The sequence below is a fragment of the Macaca nemestrina genome, chromosome 1 (assembly GCF_043159975.1).
Source record: "Macaca nemestrina isolate mMacNem1 chromosome 1, mMacNem.hap1, whole genome shotgun sequence".
In the NCBI taxonomy this organism is placed as follows: Eukaryota; Metazoa; Chordata; class Mammalia; order Primates; family Cercopithecidae; genus Macaca; species Macaca nemestrina.
Window position 1 is genome coordinate 155220583 of NC_092125.1, and position 21673 is coordinate 155242255.

The following is a 21673-nucleotide window of genomic DNA, read 5'->3' on the forward strand; positions in this document are numbered from 1 at the left end:
ATATCAAAAAAATGAACATAAATGTGTATATGCATGTATAAATGTGTATTTGTGAATATAAGTATGTGTGTACATCACCTACCTCTGTCCACCCCAAAGGACTGGGAGCAGCAATACCCCCATAGCAGTGAGTACTCCTAGTAACCAGATCTTGGCTTCTGGATACTGTTCTCCATTAAAAGGGATAAAGGCTCAAAGAAGAAATGGCTGATTATAGGATTGGCAGGAATATTATACACAAAATAAGCAAGGAAGTAATCAAAGAATGATAGGGACAGGTCTGAAAATACAAAAAGCAATTTAAAGAAAGACTGACCAAATAGGTGGCAATTTGAGCATCGACATAAATAATAATAGTAATAGATTATTATAATCCATTAAATAAAAATTGAAAACCATGAAGCCATAGTGATATAAACCAATAAACAAATAAAAGATTGATTAGAAATGGGATATTTACATAGTTTCAAAATACCTTCCCACAGAAAACTTATCAATTGCAAAGAGAAAAAGAATAAGTTCACAGTAAAGAAAACTGACAGACACTACCTAAATTGAGTAATCAAAATGATTAGTTATAGGACAAATTGCCATGATATGCCAAGTGATAGAATGCAGTGAGAAGAACACACAATTACTTTTGAAATTAGTCTTTATTTTTCAGATGACAAGTAAAAGTCATGTATATTTATCATGTACAACATGTTTTGATATATGCATACACTGTGGAATACCTAAATTAAGTGATTTAACATATGCATTACCTCATATACTTATTATTTTTGAGATGAAAACACTTAAAATCTACTCATAGCCATTTCAAGTATACGATGCATTGTTATTAAGTGTAGTCACCATGATGTACAATAAATCTCCTGAACTTATTCCTCCTGTCTAACTGAAATGTTGTGTCCTTTGACCAACACCTCTCCAATCCCTCCACCCCACCTCACCCCCAGCCTCTGGTAACAAAAGTAGATTGGTCTTGGGTCCAATCCTAGAGACCTTGGTTACCAAAATCCTTCAAGACATATCAACCTCCTGGCCAATTTGATGTAGTCTGGACTCTACCAGGGAATTACAGCAAGGCTCCATCACTTTGGATAATCTGAAAAGCACAGTTCAATTTCTCTGTGGGCTCAGGAGATACAACTACATCACAAACCAATAGAATGAGGTATAGACAAAAGTTATAAAATTTCCTGAAAATGATCCTTATGCCTAAGCTCTCACAGAAGTGTATTTGTGTGTTTTCATTATCAGACAACTTGATAAACTCAGTGATCGACCTTCACTACACTACCTTCCATCCTTTGAATTCAGGGTTCTAAGCCTGACTCTATTTTTAATTACCAAGTCATTTAATGTTTCCAAGACTCCATTTCTTCAAGTATATTATGAATAGCAATAGCTTGTACTGGAAGGTCTCTACAAAGACTTTCAGCTTGTCTACAGAGGAACAGAGGAACTTCTATGACTTCGTGCATATATGTATATATATATGACTTCATTTATATATAGAGAGAGAGAGTGTGTGTGTGTGTGTGTATGTGTATGTGTGTGTGTGTGTATACTTTAAGTTCTGGAATACATATGCAGAACATGCAGGTTTGTTACATAGGTATACACATGCCATGGTGGTTAGTTGCACCCATCAACCCATCATCTACATTAAATATTTCTCCTAATGCTATCCCTCTCCCAGCCCCTCACCCCCTGACAGGCCCCAGTGTGTGCTCATTGTTCAATTCCCATTTATGAGTGAGAATATGCAGTTTTTGGTTTTCTCTTCCTGTATTAGTTTGCTGAGAATGATGGTTTCCAGCTTCATCCATTTCTCTGCAAAGGACATGAACTCATCCTTTTTATGGCTGCATAGTATTCTACAGTGTATATGTTTCACATTTTCTTTATCCATTCTATCATTGATGGGCATTGGGATTGGTTCCAAGTCTTTGCTACTGTGAATAGTGCTGCAATAAATACACGTGTGCATATGTCTTTATAGCTGAATGATTTATAATCCTTTGGGTATATACCCAGTAATGGGATTGCTGGGTCAAATGGTATTTCTGGTTCTAGATCCTTGAGGAATTACCACACTGTCTTCCACAATGGTTGAACTAATTTACACTCCTACCAAAAGTATAAAAGCATTCCTATTTCTCTACATCCTCTCCAGCATTTGCTGTTTCCTGATCACCGTTCTAACTGGCATGAGATGGTATCTCATTGTGGTTTTGATTTGCATTTCTCTAATGACCAGTGATGATGAGCTTCTTTTCAGGTTCGTAGGCTTCATAAATGTCTTCTTTTTAGAAGTGTCCATTCATATCCTTTGCCCACTTTTTGATGGGGTTGTTTGTTTTTTCTTGTAAATTTGTTTAAGTTCCTTGCCAATTCTGGATATTAGCCCTTCGTCAGATGTATAGATTACAAAAATTTTCTCCCATTCTGTAGGTTGCCTGTTCATTCTGATGATAGTTTCTTTTGCTGTGCAGAAGCTCTTTAGTTTAATTATATCCCATTTGTCTATTTTGGTTTTTGTTGCCATTGCTTTTGGTGTTTCAGTCATGAAGTCTTTGCCTATGTCTATGTCCTGAATGGTATTGCCTAGGTTTTCTTCTAGGGTTTTTATGGTTTTAGGTTTTACATTTAAGTCTTTAATCCATCTTGAGTTCATTTTTGTATAAGGTGTAAGGAAGGGATCCAGTTTCAGTTTTCAGCATACAGCTAGCCAGTTTTTCCAACACCATTTATTAAATAGGAAATCCTTTCCCCATTGCTTGTTTCTGTCAGGTTTGCTATGACTTCATTTCTAATTTGCCCAACAAGGATTCACAGAAATAGTTGTCACACAAACTCTTTTTAGTTATGAGGAGGAATCAATTCTACCTTACATCTTTACTCACAGAATCATAACATCTTGGAGTCAGTGGATTTCAACGGCCATCTCACCCAACCATGAATTCTGGGCCTGAGTTCCAGTGGCAGCTCAGAAACTACTCAAAGTTGCCAGCTTTATGTAATAATAGGAAGAACAAGGGTGAGACAAGATTAAGTTCACAATAAGAGTTAGAGTTAGATAAAAACTAAAGAGATAGGTAGAGTGCAAGCACTGACCTTCTTAGAGTAGGGGACAGTTAGAAGTGCTCTTAAACTGAAGAGAAGATGGTATCTCTCTTAAAAGAAGAGAAGGATGGGAAATAATTATTGCTCAAAACCAACAAGGGAAGCAATAGGGTTTACTATGGGAAGAGCAGAGCAATTTCTTATGCTTTTAGGAACATTACCTCATTACTCCTCATCTCAAGCCTGGGTGGCAGATACTGTTATTGCCCCCATTTCACAGAGAAGGAAACTTAGGCACAGGACAGGTAAATAACCTGCCTGAAGTCACACACTAACAGGTTGAAGAGTTGAGATGCTCAGTCTGACTACAGAGCCCCTGCTCTTGACCATTCTCCTTCCTCTAAGAAAGGAAGGAAAGATGAAGAAAGTATATTTTTCATTTCAGAAACGAACAAGGATAATACTGAAGAAATGCTTTTCTGATGGCCTTGATGTTTTGAGTCAAGAAGGAAACACCATCTGCCCAGCTAAAGGTCAAGGATGAGGCTAGGGATTAAGAAAAAAAGGAGTGGTTTACAAAAGCCTTTTAAGACTGGAAAAGGGACCCTGCTATGGATGAATAAAAGAATTGCTAAGCATTGTCGGTGGCCTGAGTGAGTTTGGAACATTTTCACTAGTAATGACACCATCAGCAAGGTTATGCAACTTTCTTGAGCACTTCTCAGAAACCCAGAAGCAGAAATCAAGAAAACAGATCATTGATCTATAGCTGGGGGCCTGGAAAGCGGGTGATATGGACATTCAGTGTCTTAAGGGAATTGAGGATTCTAGTTGAGAATAGTTGAAGCAATTGATCATTGGGTCCAGGCCAAATTGGAAAGGAAGCAAAGCTAATGAATGTCTGTGTGGAGTCAAATCATAAGAATGAAAGACACTTCCTTTTCAGTGTATAAAAACTTTTGAAATTTATTGTATCAATTTTATTTTAAATATTTAATTATATGAAGCAAGAATAAGCTACCTTACGTTTTATTCTTTAGTTGAAAACTACATATATCTACTAATTACTAAGTATACTGATTCAAGAATCAGGAGAGTTAGAACTAGTCCCACATATGTACTAGTGAACTATGCAACCAACTAAGTCACTCAGCCACTTTGTGCTTCAGTTTAAAAAAAAAAAAAGAAAGAAAAGAAAGAAAAAGAAAAAGGAAAATTTGATTTAATAATCTAATATTCTATGCTTCATTTCTTCCTTTCATTCCATGATGAAAATAAATTGCTGAAATCGCCAAGCTAGTTTAACATAACTGAAACTTTCTTTCCTGAATGTGTGTTAAATCAAATGTTTTTTAAACCAAAAAGCTGCACATCCTTCAATATCAGCTTCATAGTTTCAATAGCCAGACAGCAAAATAATGTACAAAATACAACAGAGCCATTAGCTACTCAACACCTCCATCTTCAGGGTCTCAGTAAATCTTAAAATAGGATGATGATCCACATAAGACAATGCTGTCCCAAAGTAGACTAAGTTAGGAATTATGTTGGTACCATGCCAAATGAGTCTTCATTTTTCAATGATTTGATTTCGATTATTTTTCTTTCTTTTAATATTCTCTTCACTCCTTTATGTCATCTGTTTTTCATAATCTAGAACTATAGGCATTTACTAATCAATATTTACCAAATATGTTCTGAATTTTTTAAGTTTGGAATTAATTGATTTCTTAAAGCTAGTGCTCCTTGAGTCCAGAGCTTCCTGGTCCATGCTGGACTCAAAGGAGAAATACATTCTTGGAAGTACATTTAAGGGCCCCTTACCATCCCTCATGGCTATGTGGATGGTGCCTGGTGCTATTGATGGAACATGTGCTCTGCATTAAGAAAATCTGACTCCAAATCTTAGTTTAGTTGTTTGTGAGCTTTGGTGAGACCTGAGACAACTTTTCCTACATGGCAGGGCTTCAGTTTTCTTACTCATTTAAACTAAGAGGAGTTTGCCTCCTTACGGTGTTGTCATAAGAACTAAAATAGGTAATGTCTACTAAATACCAAAAAATAAATATTTGTTCTCTCCCCAATCCTTCAAAAAAGAGACAATCGAATGTTATCTCTATAAGCATGAAGATTTACACACAAGGGGCTGACAGATTTCTTAAAGCGTATGCCGGGAACACAACCACGCAGTTTCCATATACACAGTGCTGCCCCTAGTGGACTGTCTATGGAAGTACTTCACAATTACGCAATGGTTTAAAAAGTTTGAAGCAAAATATTTTCTAATGAGAAAAGAAGCATCTCTATGAAGAAAGGATACTAAATTGATTTATTTAATCAACAAGTGTTTACACAGTACCAGAAACTATACTTAGCATTTAGGATATAAGACATAGTTCTGCTTTCAAAAAGATCTCAAGAAAATTGTTTTAGCATTCTCATTTATACAGGTGCTTCCAGAGTCTCAACTTAAGAACTCAAGTTATATTGACTTTAGGATTCAGATGTGTCTAGAATGCAGTTGTTTGGGAAGATTAAGTGGTCCCAGCAGAAGTCTATTTATATTAGGAAATCAAGGTGCCTTCTGGAGGGAAAAAACTCATCTGGCGTTTGGACCAAATTGGATCCAGGGACACTGATTAAGGGCTGGGGGAGGTGTGATTATGAATGTATAGTTGAGTTTATCCTCTGTCCCCAAAGCATCAAACTAAAAAGGAGGCTATAGGAAAAGAGCAATTAGTAAGTAGATAGGCTATTTCACTGAACTTTCACTGAGATATTTTGAGGGAAAGGTAGCACCATTGAAGTCAACAGTTTTGAGGGGGAAAAAATGTCTCTTTAATTCCTCATATAAATGAAGATTCAGCACCTAGTTCAGCTTCTACCACACAGTAAGTGCTCCATAAATACATGTGAATGTGTGAATATTGAATTCCTTCCTTTATGCGTTATCAACTCTAGAAAAAATAAGTAAGACACATCTTTGCAGGACTAATTACAATTAGCACTGCAAAAAAAGAAAGTATATGCCAATAGTTCTAGAATCCAAAGCTAAAAGAAGTGTGTTTATCTGGTGGGGTTACTGTAGATATCAAGAGATGAATTTATAGCTGATCAACAAAAGGTGAGGAGAAGATCAGATGGGCAGAGGGGGCTGCCAGGAAAGGGAAGAACATAAGCAAGAGACTTGAAATTTTTGATCAATTAGGAGACATAACACCTCACAATGGATGCTGAGAATTGAGGCTTCCTTCTTTATTGGTGAAAAAATGGGAAAAACAGTGGAAATGAAAACTCATTTTTTGATGTTTTCTCCCACTGTTCTGACATAGTTCATGTCCTTCCATTACTATCTATTCTGAATTTTCATGTTCTAAACTTACTAAGAATCATACAGTCCTCTGTAAATATGAATTATGTACAATGAACTAAATCAGTGCCTCAATTCTCTTTTCTTTGGAAAAGGTTTTTTCCCAGAAGGCATCTTTATCCCTCGGGAAAGTAAATACTTACTGAGCCCACTTTGCAGGTTTTCCAGGTAAACCTCTACAAATGGGTAGATCAGAATCACCTGTTTCCTTATACAGTTGGGTCCTGGTAATGCTGTCAAGCACCCTAACTTAAAGACGAAAGAGAATTGGAGGAAAAAGAAGAGAAGGATAGAGAGGAAGAGAGAGAGGGACAGAGAGACAGGGGAAGATGGTAAGAGAAAGATTAAAAAAGAAAATGTCAAAAGGAGAATGAAAAGAGGAGTAAGAAAAAAAAAGAAGGAAGAAAGGACACTGGAGAAGATAGAAGAAGAGATAACAAGTGAAACAGAGACACAGATAGAAAGGTAGAAAAAAGGGAGAGATGGATAAAAGAAGAGAGAAATAGAGAAAGAGAAGATAAGAAGATAGAAGAAAGAGAGGCAGGGAAAAAGAGATATGGGGAAAAGAAAGGGGGAAAAGAAGAAAGAGAAGGAGAGAGGATAAGTGAAGAAAGAGAAAAGGAGAGAAAAAAAGAGTAGAGTTGGCCTGATGAGGACTAGTCGATCCACCTTTGGAATAAATACATAAGTTTTTTTATATGAGATTTGTGTGAGCTATTTTAGTTTAATACAATCTAAATGACTTTGGGATTCATTTGCTAAGAAAATTAAATGCCTATCTAATATTATATACTCATTTTGGTCATTATATTTTAGCAAACTTTAAATCTAAAATCGCATTCTTAATGCTAACATATTTCACTTTTGGTAATGCATGTTAACCTTTCCCTGCCTTATATTTTCTATCTATGCTCTTTTTTTAAGAGAACTACTCCTAGATTTTTATTTGGAAGAATTTCACAGGAAAGATTTTTGTCTGCTATTAATTTTGGCATAGGCTTTTTCTTCTTGTATCTTGTTTTAACAACTCTGTTAAGAAAGTCCACATGCTGACATGGCTGGCCTTTTTTTGTATGTGTGGTTATTCATTATTAACTAATTTCTATCAGCCAACAATTTAAAGAAATAATGGTGAAGTAGCATCTCATTGTAAAACATATAGATTTATTAAACTGGTAAATAAAAACATTCTCCAAAGATAATTAATGTAAAATCTAGGACATTCTGCTGCATTTCACTTAAAATCCACCTCAAAAGTAAAGCACTTCACTTATAAGTATCTATAAACTAAAACTAGAGAATTTGTTAAATATTATAAGCTATTAAAAAGATTCTTAATTCACAGTAACTCCATTCAATTTAATAAAAAAACTCAGATATTCAGTCCTATTACCAAATAATCATCAATAAAAAAGGATTGCACCAAAAAAATTAATTTTTATGTGTAAGATTTTATAATTTATAATAAATTTTACTAATTTATTATTTAAAATTTTTTATTAATTCAAAGCAATTTGCCTTTCTACTCTATTTCAAAAGAATTTAGGGTTTAAAATGGAAACCCTGGTTAAATATATATATAAGAAAATCTTATTTATATATAAATAAGATTGGTTGTCAATTGGTTGAAAGAATTATATATATACACACACACATATATATATCACTCTAAGTCTGATTATTTTGCATCAAATTAGTATCTTCTTCAAAAAAACAAAATATAACTCTTGGACTCTAATTTTTAATTTTTGATTTTTTAACATAAAAAATATTTATTGGTGTTATGAAATTCTATCTCAAACAATGGAGAAAATTATGACAACCAAACATCAGCAATGTCAAAGACAGCACTGGCAAGCACACAAAGAAATCTTGAAATTCACTTCTCTTTTCAAAGGGTTTTTTCCCCTACCAAAAGACACTGACTGGTTTCCATAATCACTCATATCAACATCATTTAGCCAGCTGGCTATTGCATAATTTTGACTTCTATATTAGAATCTGGTGCCAGTGAATTTCTAGATTACATTATCCTATTTCCCTTTGAAGTATATACGGAAAACAAGTATTTTTCCAAAGATGTCTTCATCTTTTTTATTAATATTTTGCCATAATTTACAAATTTCCAAATGCTTCAGTCTTTATATAATCAAAACTTACAGTGAGACTCCTGGACTGAAACTAGTTCTCATTGAACCCAGGTGATTCCAGAGAAGCTTTCAACAAACCCTTTCAATAGGTCCCTCAAAGAGCTATTGTCATCATGATTCAATACTAATATACTTAGGACTAAAATTTGTGTTAGATGGTAGCTTTAAGTTTAATATTTAGAGGATAAGCCAAATTGTTTTCTAAGGTGACTGCACTTTGTGCGATAGAGTCCTATCAATGTTGTGAGTACGCCTAAGTTAAAGTCAGTAGAGAACACTCCCACCAGCAATGTACCAGGGTTCTAGTTTCTTCATATTCTTGCCAACTCTTGTTATCTCTTTTTTATTATAGCCTCTAAAGTGAGTGTGAAATGGCACCTCGTTGTCATTTAAATTTGCATTTCCCTAATGACTAATGATGTGGAGTATCTTTTTGTGGGCTTATTAGCCATTCCACATATATCATCTCTAAAGAAATATCTATTCCAATCCTTTGTCCATTTTTTGAGTTATTTGTCTTTTTGTTATTAAACTGTAAGAGTTGTTTTTATATTCTGTACACAAGTACCTTATCAGATATATGATTTACAAATATTTTCTTCAAATCTGTCAGCTATTTTTTCACTTTCTGTTATTTTTTTACTTTCAAGAGAATTGTTCATTTAATCTAAGTTTCTAATTTATTGGTATAAAGTTGTTCACAATGTCTATGAACTCTGTAGTGATTTCATTTCTTTCATGCCTGGTACTGTCAACGAAAACACACAAATTCTGTAAAATATTTGAAGAGACTCGTTCTGAGCCAAATATTGTTGTAGTAGGTAGCTACTCAGGCATGAGCAGGGAAGGAGAGGGCTTCCACACACACACGCCAGGAGTGTTGGGTGACCATCAGGTGATGGTCAAGTGGTTGTTAACCGTCTCTCTAAAGTAATAATTAGTCACAGCCCACACAAGGGAAAGGCAATCTCCCAATAGATAGGAAAAACCTGAAACTGGTAATCAGCTGCTTCCCTATAAAGATCTCAGGAGTTGGGGGTATGGGCTCAAGTATGTGCGTTAAGAGGCAAAATGGCAGAGTTTAATTGGTATGTGACCTCCTAGAAACATTTGGTTGATAAGGAAAGAACACCTCACGTGAGCACGCATACAATTCCAGTAAACACACTACGCATGCTCACCTCCCAAGAACTAGCAAGCCACTGTGCATGCAGACAGCCCACCCCAAGGGAAGAATTAGGGGAGAAGGAATGCAAGACCCCCGAAGTATGCCAACATATAAAACCCCAAGTCCAAAGGTCAAACTGCACACTTGGCTTTCAAGTTACACGCTCAGCCCTCTTCCAAGTGTACTTTCCTTCTTTTGGTTCCTGCTGTAAAGATTTTTAATAAACTTTCACTGCTCTTCTAAAACTACCCTCAGTCTCTCCTTCTGCCGTATGGCCCTCGGTAGAATTCTTTCTTCTGAGGAGGCAAGATTTGATGCTGCTGCAGACCCCTATGGATTCACTCCTGGTAACAATATGAGGATCAATGACCCGTGACACAGCCCCAGGGTGTCCTGAGAACATGTGCCCAAGGTGGTCAGGCTATAGCATGGTTTTATACATTTTGGGGAGACATATGACTTCAATCAATACATGTGAAAGTTACATTGGTTCAGTCTGGAAAGGCAAGAAAACTAAGTGTGTGCTGTCGGGAGGAGTTTCAGGTCATATGTGGAGTCAAAGATTTTCTGACTGGCAATAGGTTGAAAGAGGTAAGTCGTCACCAAAAGACCTAGAATCGATAGAAGGGAGTGTCTAGGTTAAGATACCAGTTTGTGGAGAACAAGATTCTTATTATGTACATGAAGCTTCTGGGTAGCAGGCTTCAGAGAGAATAGATCGTAAATGTTTCTTATCAGATGTAAAAAGGTACCAGACTCTCAGTTAACTCTTTCCAGTATCAGGGAAAAGAACTGGAAAGGGAAGGGGATTCTCCACAGGATGTAGATTTTCCCCACGAGAGACAGCTTTGCAGGGCCATTTCAAAATGTGTCAAAGAAATATATTTGGGGGTAAAATACTTCAATTGCTTTCAGAGCCTGCTGTCATTTTGGTATCTTATTGCCACAGAGTCTGCTTTGTCAGTTGTAAGGTCTCTGTACCAAGGGGAGGAGGGTATGTCTGACCAGCACCCTTGACCCCTGCACCCAACTCTGTTTCCCATCATGGCCTAAACTAGATTTTCAGGTTTACTTTGGAATACCCTTTGCCCAGATGGGGGTCCATCAGTCAGTTGGGGGCTTAGAATTTTATTTTTGGTTTACAGTACTGATCATTTGTGGAGGTTTTCCTGATTAGCCTTACTATAAGTTTTCAATTTTAATAATGTTTTCAAAGAAAAAACTTTGGCTTTATTGACTTTATTGGCTATTTGTTATCAATTTTACTGATTTCTGCCTTTATATTTATTATTTCCTTCTTTCTACTTGCTTTGAGTGTAATTGGCTATTCTTCTAGTTTCCAGCAGAGAAAATTAGATCGATGTAAGACCTTTTCTCGTAAGTGTCTTTTATTTATGTTAAAATAGGTAATAGACAAATGAAAATTGTATTTATTCAAGAATGTACACCATGATTATTTGATATACATATACATCATGTAATGATCACCACAATCAAATCGACACATCCATCACCACGCATAGTGGTGAAGAGGACTTAAAATCTGCTCTCTCATCAAATTTAAGTAAATAATACAGATTATTAACTATATTCACCATGCTGTACATTAGATCCCCAAAACTTATTCATCTTGTAACTGGAAGTTTGTACTCCATGACCAATATCTCCTCATTTCCCCCGACTCCTCAGACCCTGGCAATCACTGTTCTACTCTCTGCTTCTATGAGTTTGACTTTTTTAGATTCCACATATGAGTGAAATCACATAGTATTTATCTTTCTGTGTCTGGCTTATTTCACTTAACATAATGTTCTCCAGGTTTATCCAGGTTTCCATGTTTTCACAAATGGCAAAATTTCCTTATTTTTTAGAGCTGAATAATATTACCTTTTATAAATATATGTATTATATCACATGTATAATTATATATCACATAATATATATGATATATAATGTAATATTATTATACTGTATATTGTATATTGTATATTATTAATATATACTATTAATATAATATACACTAATATATCATATATTAATAATATAATTATGTTATATATGTTTTATACATATTACATTATATATTACATTATATACTATATATTACGTTATAAATATATAAATATTACTTTTTATGTACATTACATATTTATATATCATATATTACATTATATATAACTATATATTACATTATAAATATTTATAAATATTATTATATTATATAATTATATATACCATATATATCACATTTATAATGTAATGTTATAGATAATGTAGATATAAATATATATAAACATTATATATATATCACATTTCCTTTTTTTTTTTTTTTTTTTTTTTTTTTTTTTTTTTTTTGAGACGGAGTCTTGCTCTGTCGCCCAGGCTGGAGTGCAGTGGCCGGATCTCAGCTCACTGCAAGCTCTGCCTCCCGGGTTTTTACGCCATTCTCCTGCCTCAGCCTCCCGAGTAGCCGGGACTACAGGCGCCCGCCACCTCGTCCGGCTAGTTTTTTGTGGTATTTTTTAGTAGAGACGGGGTTTCACCGTATTAGCCAGGCTGGTCTCGATCTCCTGACCTCGTGATCCGCCCATCTCGGCCTCCCAAAGTGCTGGGATTACAGGCTTGAGCCACCGCGCCCAGCCTATATCACATTTTCTTTATCCATTCGTCAGTCTTGGCATAACTCTTTTGGATATAACACCAAAAACACAGGCAACAAAAGCAAAAGTAAACAAGCAAGACTACATCAAACTAAAAAGCTTCTGCGCAGCAAAAGAAACAATCAACAGAATAAAAAGGCAGCCTACAGAATGGGAGAACATATTTACAAACTATATATCTGATAAAGTATTGCTATCCAAACTATATAAGAGACACACACAACTCAGCAAAAACAAATGATTTTACAAATGGGGAAAGGACCTGAATAGACGTTTTTTCCAAAGAAAAAAATGCAAATGGCCAGTAGGTATTATATACGAAAAGGTGCTGAACATCACTGATCATCAGGGAAATGCAAATTAAAACCACAATTAGATATTACCTCACACCTGCTGGGAAGGCTATTGTCAAAAATACAATGGCTAACAAGTGTTACTTAGAGTGTAGAGAAAAGGGGAATCCCAGTACACTGTTTGGTGGCGATGTAAATTGGTACAACCATTATTGAAAACAGTATAGAGCTTCCTCAAAAAATTAAAAATAGAACCCCATATGATCCAGCAATCCCACTCTGGGTATACAATCAATGGAAATAGAATCAGTATCATGAAGGAAGAACGTCTGTTTTTACACAAGAATTTAATGACTAAAATCTCCTAAGTACTACTTTAGCTGCATCCCAAAAATGTTCATGGGTTGTGATTTTATTATCATTGATACAAAATATTTCATAATTTTCTGTGCGATTTCTTCTTTGACCCATGAGTTGTTTAAATGTAAGTTGTTTAACTTTTTGATATCTGGGGCTTTTCTAGATGTAATATTTTGGTAATTTGTAATTTAATTACATTTTGATCAGGGAACAAATTGTGTAAAATTCAATCTTTTCAAATATTTTTATGATTTATTTATGGTCCATCATATGGTCTATCCTTATATACATTTTATGAGCACTTGAAAAGAATACGGATCTTTGGTTGTTGAGTGCAGTGCTATATAATCGACAATTAAGTTTAAAAAAGAACTAAGAAAGAGAATACTGTACTACTGGAGAAATTGCAATGATTAATTACATCATAAAGGATCTGAAGGATGCACAGGTGGTGATTACCATTACCTCCCTATTCAGCTCACCTAATTTTGCCTGTACAGAAGAGATATGGATCTGGGAAAATGGCAGTGGATTTTCACAAAATTAAGTTAGCAGTGATTCCAAACCCAACTGCTGTTCCAGATATTGTGTCATTACTGAAGCAGATCAGCACATTCTCTTGTATTCAGCTACTGATCTACAAATATTTTTATCCCTATACTTGCTAGTGAAGACCATTAGAGGTTTTCTTCCAGTTGGCAGGGCTATCAATACACTTTTACACCCTACTTTAGAAGCAACACAGTTGGAAAACTGGTTAATGGGAGATACGGAGGGTTTGAAAAAAAGATATCTCCAAATGGGCACAGAATGTGCAAATATTTGTGTACCTTGTGAATGTTCACCAAAGAGCAGCCTCAGCAGAGGAGAATCTTAGTATTTAGATGAGCAGGATGACCCATTATGTGGTCTCAGGCAATTTCTTTCCCCATTCGGCATATGAACAAAGGAATGAAGATTTCACATGAACTCAATATGGACTTGAACTTGCCAAAGCCTATTTAGCTATAACAACTGCAGAAAATGCCAAGCTTGCCAACAGCAGAGACAAACACTGAGTTCCCGGTACATCACCACTCCTTGGGGGAACCAGCCAGCCACCTGGTGGCAGGTTGATTACCTTTGGACCAATTCTATCAAGGAAAGGTCAGAACTTTGTTCTCACTGGAATCGTTTCTCTGAATACGAATTTACCTTTCCAGCCCTCAATGATTTTGCCAATCCATGGACTTACGGAATACTTTATTTACCATCATTATATTCCACACTGCATTGTTTCTGATCAGGGAACTCATTTCACAGTAAATGAAGTATGCTAATAGGCTCATGCTCATAGAATTCAACATTCCTACCCTTTTCCCCATCACTCTGAAACTGCTAGCCTGATAGAGCTGTGGGATGGTCTTTTGAAGACTTAGTTATTGTGGAAACTAGATGGCAGCACTTAGTGTCTCTAGAGTGACATCATTCAGGATGCAGTATTTTCTCTGAATCAGTAACCACTGTATGGTTCTGTTTCTCCTATAGCCATGATTCACAAATCCAAAAATCAAGGGACAGAAACGGAAATAACTTTTCTCACTATTATCTCTATGATCCATTCGCAAAAAATGTTTTTTATTTCTGCATCTTTGCTAGTTTAGAGATCTGAGTTCTCAAAAGAGAAACACTTCTACCAAGTGACACATCAATGATACCGTTAATGTGGGAGCTGAAACTGCCTCCTGACATCTCTGGGTTCCTCATGCCAGTAAACTAACAGAATGGAGGTAGTTAGAGTGACTTATCCTGGTTTTGCTACTGCACAATGGGAGCAGGAAGGAGCAAAATGGAGAAATTCCTTTGGGGTACATCTTAGTAGTTCCACATTCTGTAATTAAAGTCAGTAGAAAACTATAACTCAATGCAGGCAAGGCTACTAATGCCCAGACCTTTCCATTATAAAGATTTGAGTCACTTCAACAAATAAAGAACTTAGACAGCTAAAGTTTATCAACCATTTTTCTTCCCACTTTTCCCCTTTTTCACTTCCCTAATACTGAACATAAGACATGTTAACAGAGATTAATTTTAGTATTTAATACAGAGGATATCAAGGTAGAAGTACAACTCAGATATAAGAGGAGTGAACATCATCCAAAGACGGATAAAGTTGGACTTTGTATTTACTCTGCTAGGGAAAAGATTAGCATGTGTTTAGTTGTATGAGGAATGACTGCATTATGGTAACTGGAAGAATGATTTTACTATTGAATTTTTTTGAATGTTAACCATGGTGAAAAGGGGTTTGTATAAATAGCAATTTAATAAGACGTGGACTGCACTGGATTGTGCTCTTATCAATTTGGTTAAACTGTAAATTTCATTTCCCGGATTTATCTTGCAGTATGGTATGAGAAAGGGAACTTGTATAAGAATTGCAAGGTAAAAATGAAGTAGGAACCATTACTTTTAGAAGTTCTTTATGCTCAACACAGTGAGGGATGGATGCAGAGGTGCCCAGTTTATAATTCACCCTTATCTGCTCCTTATCCAGTTTGTCTTCCAAACTATTGGCCCCAATAGCAGTCCCAAGCCTAACACCACAGTCTTGGCTGTAGATCTACAGAGACAATCAATGGGCCTCTCCACAAGCTCCCACTTTGAGATCCCACCTTGACAGATAGATATAGGAGATCTTTCAGATTCTCCTTCAGGCTCCGACTTCTCTACCCACTCCAATGCTTCAGAAGGACTAAATGTGTGTAAGTTCTATTCCTAAAATAAATTTCTTATTCCCATAATATTCATAGTGGTTTGACTTCCCTGATAAATTCTGACTATGCCCTAACTAATTCTGTTTTAAACTACATCTATTTATATTGGGTGGGAAAGCGACATGCCTTTGTGTTGCTATAAACTAATTATTTCAGCTTTGTGCTCCATAGCATATTTTAAAACATTTTAAGACTCATATTTATAAGTTACTACATTTACCACCACTCCCACAAGAAAACATCTCCTCAATTCACAATCAATTCAGCAGAGAGAACGTTTTTTTGCCCAGTGCCACAGGTCACTGAATGATTCATGTCTAGAATGCCTTATGAGGTAAGTATGGAAGTGCTGTTTGATTGACCTGTCATTAAAATTCTGTATTCGGGGGATTAGGTTGATTCACTTGGTTTAAATCTACATTTATCAACTCCAATTAGGTGCTTCTCTGAAGGTGTCCCTCTTAAAAGTTTAGAAGTCAATTAACCTTAAGACAGGGATAAATTTTATGAGCCATATTTTAAGTACCAAAGCCACTATCACCTGAAGAATGAGATAACTGTAATAAATTTATTACATCTGATACTTGACATTTTCAAGCACTAAAATCCAAACTCATTTTTGAAGGTCTCTAAATTATCTTATATCAAGTCGGTAACAGGTTTTACGACTTGGAATAAATACTCATTAGTTGTTAGAGTGCTTATCTGGTTTTGTCTCATTTATTTAAAAATAGTCATGAACCCGAAACCATAAATATTAATAGCTGAAACCGCTGATACACAATTTATGTTTAAAACAAATAGCTCTTACATGAGTAATAGAAGTTTTTGTGTCCCCAAAACTCAATATGTTAAAAGTTTCTTTCTCTTCTTGAGACTTTTAGCAACCATGTGACTTTAGGGAAGTTAAGGTAAGGAAAAAATCGACTTATTTTTTTTCCTTTTGGCATTCAAGAAATTGAGAAACAATGCAGCTAAAAGGTGTGGGTGGACAGAAGGTGCCATCTGCTCACCTACAGACAAGTTGGATTGACTGAAGGGACAATACTTTTCCATTAAAAGCAGACCCAGGTACAACCTCAGTGTGACTAGGGTAAAGTTGTCAGACTTCCCCTAAAAAGGGGAAGAAGTGAGAGGGAAATGTGGAGAAGAGGGTCATGGAGAAGCTGAGTTCAGTGGGCATCATTTGAAATACGAGGACGTATTTCCAGGATACAAGATAATTTCCTGGATCGCATTATAGACTAACTCAAAATAGAGGCAAGAAAAGAGGTTATAGTCTTGAAGGTCAAAAGGAAAACATGGTAAAGTGAAAAGTGTGATAGATTAAAGTGATTTGGGATTTTGTCTTCAAAGATTTTGTCCTTCTCATCTGAAGAGTGGAGAAGAAAGAGGCAAGCATGGATATTTCAGGAAGCCATTCTGGAATGGCCTGAATTGGTCAGAAGGGAAAGAAATTCTTCAACCTGGTTGTTAATTATTTTTGCCTGTGCTCATATTCAAATTTGAGGAGGCTTTTCTGGTTCTAAGCTATACCACAGATCCATCTTGGCTCACAAACAGTTCTAACCTGGAATTTTAGTGTGTTTCATTTAGTGTGCATCTGTTTGCCATTTGCCATAACTCTGACTGAATTTCATTAGATGGTTAAGGAACTGGTTAGCAGAAATTTTTTAGGGTCCCTGCAGTTGTCAGGGCCAATGTGAAGTAAGTGTAAGTAAGTGTTGTAAGGTCACCACCCTCAAGAATATAGGAAGAATCTGCTCAGGGCTTTCTCTTCTATCTCGGTTTCAGTTCAAAGCAGAAGTTGTTACACTGTTCACACAGAAAACATTCAACACAAGAGGTGACTGATCAGAGAATGACCACAAAAAAATGAGATTCAGCCTCAAAAGCACTGCCCATCAAAATGACATAGGTTACTCCAAGACGTAAACACTAGCAACTTATAGCCAGGCACAGTGGTGTGCGCCTGTAGCCCCAGTTACTCAGGAGTCTAAGATGGAAGGATCTCTTGAGCCCAGGAGTTCAAGTCCAACCTGGGGGACATAGCAAAAACCAGTCTCAAAAAAATATATTTTTTAATAAAAATAAATAAAACTAGCAACTTCTATATAAATTTTTAGTATTACATTTCTGGAGGGATTGCAGAGATTAATTACATCACAAGTGACTTGAATGATGCACAGGTAGCAATTTAGTAATTTCTATCACATCCCCATTCAACCTGTACAGAAGATAGATGAGTCTTGGAAGATGACAATGGATTTTCATCAACTTAAAAAGCTAGGTTTCCAAATCTAACTACTATTCCAGATATTATTTCTGTACTGAAACAAATCAGCATGTCCTATTGACTTCTATTTCCTCTGTGCCATCAGTAGATGAGATTATCTACTGACTTGAAGGGGGAAAGTTATGAAGTATTAAGTACAGGTGAGAAAGTATGAGATATAAGTAGTGGGCATTTGTTCCACTTTAGGGTTTGGATGCAGAAAGTTGCTAAATATGTTTGCTCTCATCCTAACCCTAAAAACAAATAATAATCTATAAAATTGTAGCTTTCCTTTCTGGCTTTTTGTCTCATCCCACAGCTGAAGATACAAAGAAACCTAAAAGGACTAAATAAGAAAATAAATACCCCTCTTTAGGAGAAAAAACACCTAAAGTTGTTTCATCCCTCGCTGAGAGGCAGGAAAAGGAGAAATATGCCATAGATCTCAAGAAATAAGGAAAAAATCACAATGCTGGTTCACAGTGAACCAACCCTCCTAGGCTAGAATGTGACTTGCTTTGGTCAAGGCCAAGTTAGAAGTGTTATGCCGCAGAATCTTGAAGAGTGCTTGCACAATGGGGCTTATCCTTTTAAAACCTTCTGTATTGAAGCCCAGCTACCATTAAACAAGATTGAGAGGCCATATTGAGGAGGCCTGGAAGATGAAACATCATGTGAATATAAAGGCCATACAGAGAGAAATATGAAGGCCCCAGAAATAGGAGAGAGGCTGGCTATTTGGAAATTTCCAACCCAGCCCAGCTACCAGGTGAATTAAGCCACATAAGTGATCTCAATCAATATAGTGTGGAGCATAACTGCCTCATCTACCAGAAGCATGACGAATATGTATGTTAAGCCACTGTTTGGGGAGAGTTTGTTACACAGCAATAGATAACTGATAGACCAGCTGAACTTTTAACAAACTTAATTGCACATACAGCATGCATGATAAATTAGAATCACAAGAAGGCTAACTACAGAACAAGTCTGAATCCAGCTACACACTTTATTCCAAGGACATTCACCAAGTGCATAGAAGTGATATGCTGGTGGCTAGAGGCACCAGCTAAAGGCAAGAGATAAAGGAGTTCTCTCTGAAGTACTTGTTTCCAGGCTAAAGAGCAACAGCAGGGCAGGAAGCCTGAGATGTAACTATGATGAAGTGTGAACTTTCACTGAATGTGAGGCAGTGACTAGCTGAGGTTTTTCAGGGCAGAAGAGCTATCTTAAAAAAGAAGAAAAAGTCTAACATCAATGACTTAAGATTCTGTAGAAAGAAGCTAGGATAATAAGAGTAAAGTAAACCCAGAATATGGCAAAGTAAGAAAATAATAAAGATAAGGGCAGAGGTGAACAAAATAGAAGACAAAAGAGAAAAAACTTAACAAAGTCATATATTGGGTCTTTGAAATAATGAACAGAATTGATAAAGCCCAAGTTATTCTAATTTAGAAGTAGGAGATACTGAGAGAAAAAGAAATAGAAAAAGAGGCTAATACATTCTGCCACTATCGGGAATGAACAAGTGGTTATCACAGCAAATCTTACATACATTAAAACAATAATGGGAGAATATTATAAGCAACTTTATGCCAAAAAGTTTATTGGCATATAGCACTATTTTTCCTCAAGGATCTAGTGTCTGTTGATGTTTTGTTTGGTTTTGTTTTATGGGCTTGTGAACAAGAGGGTATTAGCTATTATTCTGTCCAGAATTGTGTAATGAGAATGGATTGAAGGTCAGGCTCTAGTCAGTCAGTCCCAGTGAGTTAAAGGAGGACAGATAAAAGCAAGGAGGGTAGAGAGCCCTAGGCACACAAAATCACTGCTGATACTCTCCTTTGCTGCCATTCCACCAGGCAGAGATTTCTGACTAGTTTCACCCTTAAGTACTTAGGAAGAAGCACCATTGGCAGAAGGCAGCCCTCCCATGCTGCAACTCCATCGTCACTGGGCCATTGGAAGGGGAAGAAATGGAAGTATGAACGTCCAACAACAACTTGGCTTCACTCCAGCTACTTTCAGCCACCTCACCCCAGCAGAGCTTTTGTGCTATTCTCTTATTACCGGTAGGCTGCTGCCAACAATCTCTCTGATGAAGAAGTGGGTACTGATTGTCCAAGGAAATGTGGAAGAGGCAAGAGCAGAGCTTCAAAACTTCCCTCCCTCCTCTCACTGCCTCTTGCAGCTTACCACCTGAGACTGCAGTTCAAGATAGCCTTCGCCCCACCCCCTTACTTCACAGTTTATTCAGTTGGATTTCTCCATCTTGACAGGAACCAAAAACATTTTTAATTCTTTCTGGAAGCCTTGTGGTTTACATCGATATTATTCTTGACCATCATCCAATATTTAATTCCCTCTTGTCAGCTCTCCTCCCACAGTCTCATTCCCATTTTGCTTTGGGCTTCTTTCCTCTAAACCAGTCATACTGCTCCCTTCCTCTAAAGCCTATTTACTGTGTCTTAGAGAACCTCCTCACCACATAAAAATATCTCTATTACATCCTCCATCTCTCCCAACTCCTTGCCTTAACTGACTCCTGGGTGCATCCCAAGTACACAGCCTCCACCACAGCCCACTCAGGGACTGATGTCCGTTCTCCCATATATATCGGGCTCAGATTGTGCATCTCTTATTCCTCGTCACTCTTGCTGACCAGCCTCCAGTCACCTCTCCCTGAGTATTCAAAGACTTTGGCAAACAACACAATCTTTCCACCCACCTAATGCTATCATCCTCTGTGACTTCAGCATTGTGTGGACAGCCCATTTATTACACTGTCCTTGAAACACTTCCTCTCCTCAATTCCGATGCCTTCAACTCCATGCCATCTCAGCTATTATTTCAGTTTAAACAGCAACAAAAAAAAATGTTCATTAACTAAGTGCTTACTATTTGCCTGGAAATACACTTAGTATTTTATATGACTGCCATATATAACCCTGACAGCATTATTTTACTATGAATTAGGTACTATCGTTGATTATATTCATTTTCCAAATGAGAAAACTGGAATTTTGAGAGTTTAGGTAACTTGTCCAAGATCAGTCACACAGTTCACAATTAAAAGAGCCAAGGTTCTGGAAGATTCAATCAGGAGGGGAAGAAAGAACACTTCAAAAATATATGAAGTTTTTATATTATCTACACTCTTCTCTCTTCCCTACGGCACTAAAGAAAAAGGTCAAGAATTGATGCACCAATAACAGAATCTTCTGTATCAAAAGCAGCTGGATAAGTTGTTAAGCTGGCAAGAGAAGTGAATCATTTTTAAAAATTATGAAAGATAAATCAATCTGTTTTAATCTTTGTTAGAAAAGAAAGATATTTTGCTAGACATTCCTGGTGCTGACACAATTATTACCAGTTTATGAAAGTTGAGTGAAATTGATCCCAAGATAGTTAAAAACAACCTAACTAATATGCTGAAAAAGAAAATAAATATCTTGCAAATCCTGATTCATGAGAGGAATCTAAAATACCTTACTCTTACTCTTATCTTTATCAAAAATAATGATGTCTAATATTCTATGAATTTGGTCTTTTATTAGTTGTCAAGCATT